Here is a 6,122-nt window from a genome sequence, read left to right on the forward strand (position 1 = left end):
AATTTAATGGCAGTGAATCTTGCACGAAAGTACGTCATCAAACACTTCACTGCATGTCACTGTAGCACTGTATTAATGGTAGTGAATCTGGCACAAAACGAAGTCATAAAACACTGCACTGCAGTTCACTGTAGCATTGTATTAATGGCAGTGATGCTTGCACAAAAGGGGCCGTCCTTAAATGACGTCACGCACCTGGTGGGGGGGGGGGTCAGTCATTTGTGACGATGTGTGACGAGGGCGGGCGGGGTTGAGAAATGTGACGTCACATCAAAATGCGCAACTTTAAATAAATATAGACAACACGTTCTACTTAATTAAATATACTTTTTAATACATGTTTTCTCCTACAACATTAGAGTGCAGAGCCACATTAAATATACGCACTACAATGACAATATTTTAAAGCGATTTGAAGCATATAGTAATAGGGTTTTACCCTTTTATCTGGCAACAAAACTGACACCTTTATACAAGGAATCACGTTTGCATTAACCACAACACTTGCGGTCAAAATGAAAACAAAAAAAGACAACTCTGATAATGTATGCACTGTCCTTGAAATTGATTGGTCCACACCCGAGACAGCTTTTCTTAGAGCCTAGTCTCACATGGTGTTGGACCAGATGACGCCAAAAGGCGCACAACTCAAAGACAACGCACCATCAGAGTATTGAGAGCTCGGGGTAAGCATTTACATAATGAGACCTCCTTTACCAGTAGCAAGATATAGTAATAGGTTTTTACCCTTTTATCTGGCAACAAAACTGACACCTATGACTATATCTTACGATTTGAAGAATGTTTTATTTTCGGGGGGGGGGGGGGGGGCAGAGCTTTGTGACGTCATATTTGAGGGGGGGTCTGACTTTTGTGACGTCGTGTGACGAAGGGGGGAGGGGGGACAAAAATCACGTGACGTCATGTCACTGTAGCACTGTATATAACTGACTTTCAATTTGTCCAAATTCCCTGCTCTGATACTTTATTATCTTCTGCTTTCGGTCGCTGGGGTTGAAATAAATTGGAAATTAGACTTACCTTTCGTCTCAAGTGCTGAAGAAATAAATAAAGACACCAAATCCCCTTTGTTGCTGCGTATAATTATTTATTACATTCACTTTCAATAAAGAAATATTAATGAGGGGGGGGGGGGGTGCGACATGTGGAGTGACGTCACGCGCGTTACACACAAACATACATTATTCGCTCATTATAGTAGTAATTATTGATGAATGTGTACTGTTAAACATTAATGATAATTAATTACGTTTAGCTTTTTCGTCTATTTTATATTTTACATATTGTATTCATTACATATTGTAACACAGTACACAAAATTTGTGACCTGATCCCATCTATGAAGGACAAGATCCTTGACATGTAATATCCCGGCGTCTGCAAACTAAGCTGTACCTGCGGCAGCAGTTACATTGGGGAAACCAAACGACATGTCTCGGACCATGTTCATGAACACAAGGCAGATCTGAAACACGACAGGACCAATACTTCTGCCGTAGATGACCATTACTTTTGTAGGACTCGTACTCTCGTTGTCTTTCTCGTCTCGTTTATTCACGCGTAGAGTTCACACCTCCTCCTCATCATCGCTCCGTGTCTCTCCGTTCGCTCCGATGCACGACCCGCGATTAACAATACTCCATGTCTCCCCGTTCCTACCGTACACTGTATTCTCTCTATCCCCTGCTACCGTACACTGTGTTCTCTCTATCCACTGCTACCGTACACTGTGTTCTCTCTATCCACTGCTACCGTACACTGTATCCTCTCTATCCACTACTACCGTACACTCCGTTCTCTCTATCCACTGCTACCGTACACTGTGTTCTCTCTATCCACTGCTACCATACACTGTGTTCTCTCTATCCTTATCATATCTATTCCTGCTCACTGCTGCTCCGTCTCTCTCCCAGGCACCAACCACTCCAGCTCCAATCCCAACCAAGACTCCCGTCTCTCCGTTACGCTGTGCCCTTTATCCCCGCACCAATCAGTCTCAATCAATGATCTCATCCCCCGCTTTGCTACTTGCCCCCAGGCCCCCAGCCTCACGTGACCATGTTATTTCCACCAGGCCGGCGCCGATCATTAGCCACTCACCCTCCTGACCAATCACCGGCCTGCGTCCCCAGTCACCCCTAACACCTGTCGCGTCTCTTAACGACCCCCCCCCCCCTTAATGCCATGACAACAACAACCGTGTCCTCAGATGCTCCCACTGTACTCTGCTCGCTTGCCTAGCAACAGAACGCGTGGCGCATGATATTTCAAGTCCTACACTTTAATGCGGCTGGCTCACGTGAAATGTATTTCTCTAAAACGATGGTACTTTGTAAGCCGAGTGGCTATCAACAAAGATTCATTCACGAAGCCATCCATAGAAACAGACACAGACACAATTTCAACCGAGACGGCGGTTTTAAACTCAGCAATCATTGGAAAGATGTCATCAACCACTTTAGGTCATGACTTAAATGTGTGTTTCCTTGTCCACCTCTACCGTCAGCAGTGTGGATGGGCGTAGCGAGGTGTGTGGTGCCACGACCGCGGAGCAACTCCGCAAACGCCGCGATCCCCTCCCGGCCCCCGCACTAAACACACGCTCACAGCACGGGGGGAGGGGCCAGGGGGGAAATAGCCTGTGGGCGGTGCAGACGGGGAGGGGGGAGGGAAAGCCCTGGACCCCCGCGGAGGTGTATTCCGCGGGATCGAGGGCGGGCGCGTAGACAATGGATCGGGGCGTCACGGAAAATAACGCTCCAGGTAAGGGTGGGGCATTAGTTTAAAATTGAAAGGTAGGCGCATGATTGGCAGCGTGGTATGATGGCACCCCGGGCCTTTGAAGTTAAGAGGATAAAAAGAGCAGCTGAGTTGGGGCAGTGGTCTGCAACCTTCGGTCCGCCAAGACCCTCTCCTTGCCGTCCTGCCTCTTTGAGCCGCTCACTGCATCCGTGTGATGCCAGCGAGTGCTGCTGCGAGACAGTGATAGGTAAAGTCTTCTCGCGTCTCTCCTCCGACTCTCACAGTGTCCGTGCGACGCCGTGAGTCTAGCTTCGAGGTACGTGGTAGAACGCTTGAGTGACTGGGTTCGTAGGCAGAGTTAGGCTAATCTCTAATCACAAAGTATTCCCCCTCCAGGTAGAGGGTATTTGTGATTTCTGTGTGTGCGGGGGGAACCTCGGTGCGGTGCTGGTAATTTGAGCGTGTGTGTGAGCTGCGCGGGTCTTAAAACATACACGGCCGCCGACGCTGGCGCATGTTTACGCGTGAGTGTGTGAAACACACGCGCCTGCAGTGTGCCGTGTGAGTAATTAGGGCAGGGGCAGGGTGTGATAAACCCGCTTGCCGGCATTTACACAGCGTGTTTACACAGCGACAATAGCATTAACGGCGAGGTGGGCATGTGCATATTCATACAGCCCTTTAGCATTAGCCTTTGTGTGCAAGCGGATTACGGCTTAATTACCTGGGGGATGCGTTCGCATATTAATACCGCCGTTTTCTTTAGCGCTAACCTTTGCATCGAATTAGCGCCTGTAAGGGCGTGCGTGGTTACGCGCGTGTGTGCGATATATGCACCTGCAGGTGTGCGTGTGTGCACGCCTCCGCGTTCGCTTTTGTGGTGGTGTACGTGGGCGTGTGCGGGATAACCCCGGGCGGTGGTGAGCCAGCCAATCAGCCATGTCCCTCAGAGAGGGCGCTGGCGCGGGGGGGCCGATCACTCGATCGGTGGGGGCCCGGCGAGAGGGGCCGAACGGCACGGTGGAGGAAGGAGTGGAGGGGGGAATGGAGGGGGTGGACGTCGCACCCCGCCCGCGGATGTCCCCGTCCCGGGTTGACTGGAGCACCTCGCCTGGGCCGCTCCAACCAGGTAGCACCGTGGAGTTCGTGGTACTCGCCCGGCCCTCGTTGCCGGTGTTGTGGGCAGTGGCTCCGCTGTCCGAGGCTCCAGCGGTGGTCTCCGTCTCTATTCCAGAGGCGCCTCCCGTCCTCCGGTGTCCGCTGGCTGGGGAACAAACTCAGGGGCGGAGGGGTTTAAGTGCCGCCGTGCCCGCCGCCTCCTGGGGCCCAGCGGGGCCCATGTATGGCGCGAAGCCATCGGGTACGGGGGGCATGAGGGGCGCGGGGATTCCGGGGTTTCAGGGTACCTGAAGGGCGGGGGCTTCTCCCGCCGGGGCCGCCCTCGGTCCAGGATCCGCGCCAGTAGGTGGTCAGCTTCCCCACCTGTCCGGCCCCTACGCGCGGGGTATGCAGCCATACTTTAGAACCCGCTGAGTAGAAGGGGGGCTCCACACGGGGGCAGGCGCCCTGCTCCTACCGCTGATGTGCGGCCTCCCCCTGTCGGCCATGGGTCCCTCGCAGGGTCCCCATCAGGTGCTCCACGGGCTGGCTCCCTTCCTCCCGTTGAGGTGGGGGAACGCCGAATAGCAGGACTGCCGTTAGGCGAGACTCCCGACCAAACATAATTAGGAAGGGGTCTGCCCAGTGGAGGTGTGCACTGTGGTGGTGTAGGCGAACAGAGCGTAGGGGAGGTGTTCATCCCAATCCTGCTGATTGGCAGCCGCCATGCGTTTGAGCTTCCCGGCTAAGGTCCGGTTAATGCGCTCCACCATACCATTTGCCTGGGGGTGGTATGCCGTGGTTCGGTCCTTCTGGATCCCGAACTCCCAGCACAGCGCCTGAAATAGCTCTGCCTAATGACTCGTTCGGCAATCCTATGTTTAAGCACGTAATACTCCACAAAAGCCCGGGCGACCACAAGGGCCGTCTTGTCTGGGATGGCCACTGCTACTGGATAGCGCGTGAAATATTCTACCACTACGAGAATGTACCGGTTGCCTCAGTGGGATCGTGAGAATGGCCCCTGGCTGGTTCACCCGGCTGATGCGAAACAGCCTCAGGGGCACCTGATACCACGCCAATTTCTGCCCACACTGTTGACAAGCGCGGCAGCCCTGTACCCAGGCGGCCACGTCTTGCGCCAGTTTGGGCCAGAGATACTGGCGACGCAGGGTCTCCCGAATGCGCCATTCCCCATCATAGCCCCCGAGCGGGTGGTCGTGCACCAGCCGTATCAGCTGGGGCCATACCTGGACGGCTTCGGTTTGTTCCTGCACCACCCCATTATTTACACACAACCGGGCGCACAAACCACTCCAGGGTCCCTGTAGGGCGACCTTTTCTTCCCACAGGGCCGCCTCCACCGCCGCCAGGTCCCGGTCTAGCTTCAAGGCCTGTCTTAGCTGCTCATCGTCCAGGCTCAGGAACGCGCAGACGACGTCCTCTTGGATCCGACCAGGCGGGGCAGAGCGGCCCGTTGGGCCCCTGGGTGCAGGCTCCGTGCCCGCCGGGCGGCCCACCGGGCCCCCAGCTTTTTCCGCAGGAACCTCTGTGGCACACACGGCACTCTCTCTCAATGGAGGGGGGTTAGTCTCAGGGCATTCCAGGGGAGCCATTGCCTGTCGGCAGTGTCCCCCCTTGAAGCATGGGCAGGCCTCCTCAACCCGTGTCTCAGAGCACACCGTGGGTCGCCTTGACAATGCGTCTGCGTGCATCCGCACGCAGACGCATAACACCTGTTTTGTTGCCAGAAAAAGGGGAAACCCTATTATCATATTTTGGTACTGGCAAAGTAGGTCCCATGATGTAGATGCTCACCCCGAGCTCTCATTACTCTGATAGTGCATTGTCTTTGGGCTGTACACCTTTTGGCGTCCTCTGGTCTATCACCGTTTGAGACGAGGTTCAAAAGAAAGCTACCTCTGGTGTGGACCAATTAGTTTCACGGACAATGCATCAGAGTATTTTCTTTGTGTGCATTCTGACCACAAGCATTGTGGTTAACGCAGTTATGATTCCTTGTAAAAGGTTTCAGTTTGGTGTTTTAACATCTTAACACCTCTTTTGTTGCCTAAAAAGGGGGAAACCCCTATGATCATATTTTGGTACTGGCAAAGGAGGTCCCATGAAATATTTCGTAACTCATCATTGACAACGAGGGGGTAGTGTTGGGCATTGTGTGGCTAGTGCGCTGCACCACGAAGCAGGTGACCCGAGGTCGTCCCCCGGGCAACGGCGAACATCAGTAGCGAGTGACATCT

The sequence above is a fragment of the Lampetra fluviatilis genome, chromosome 7, assembly GCF_964198595.1.
Source record: "Lampetra fluviatilis chromosome 7, kcLamFluv1.1, whole genome shotgun sequence".
Lineage (NCBI taxonomy): Eukaryota > Metazoa > Chordata > Hyperoartia > Petromyzontiformes > Petromyzontidae > Lampetra > Lampetra fluviatilis.